This window comes from Lipotes vexillifer, unplaced genomic scaffold (assembly GCF_000442215.2).
Source record: "Lipotes vexillifer unplaced genomic scaffold, Lipotes_vexillifer_v1.1 scaffold3, whole genome shotgun sequence".
Taxonomy (NCBI): Eukaryota; Metazoa; Chordata; class Mammalia; order Artiodactyla; family Lipotidae; genus Lipotes; species Lipotes vexillifer.
The window spans coordinates 1,941,884-1,942,482 of NW_006783631.1; positions in this window are offsets into that span (position 1 = coordinate 1,941,884).

A 599-nucleotide genomic window follows, 5' to 3' on the forward strand; every position below is an offset into this window, starting at 1 on the left:
TTAATTATAATAATAACAAGGATAGCAAACATATAGATAGCCCTCACTATGTGACAGGCAGTATTCTAAGCAACTTTCATGTATTAATTCATTGAATTTTCACAATAACACTATGAGACAGATATTACCATTACTGCCATTTTTAAAATAAAGTAATAAGTCCAGAGACATTAAGAAACTCCCATAGTCACACAGCAGCAAGATCAAGAGGCAAATCTATGTAAACTGGATTTTCTAGACTCTAAATGAGTGAATGAATGAGTGAGTGAATGAATGAATGGAAGAGAAGCCAAGAATTACTACAAGCCATATTCTCAGGAATGTTGAGTTTAAAAAACAGACAAGCCAAATTTATCATCAAAAACAGGAAACAAGCTCAAAATGTTAAAGAGTTAGAAATAGTGTGAGCCAGGGAAGAGCTAAGAGAGAGGAGAAGACCATAGATAAAACAGGATCTTGAAGCCTGGTGGTCATTTTCATTGACTTCCAGTCACATGGTGAAAGGTCAGCCTGGTTTAGAAATAGAATCAGGGCAAGCTATTTAAATATTCCAAGTTGCCTGTGGGTCCACATCTAAATTTTTTTTTTTTTTTTTTTTT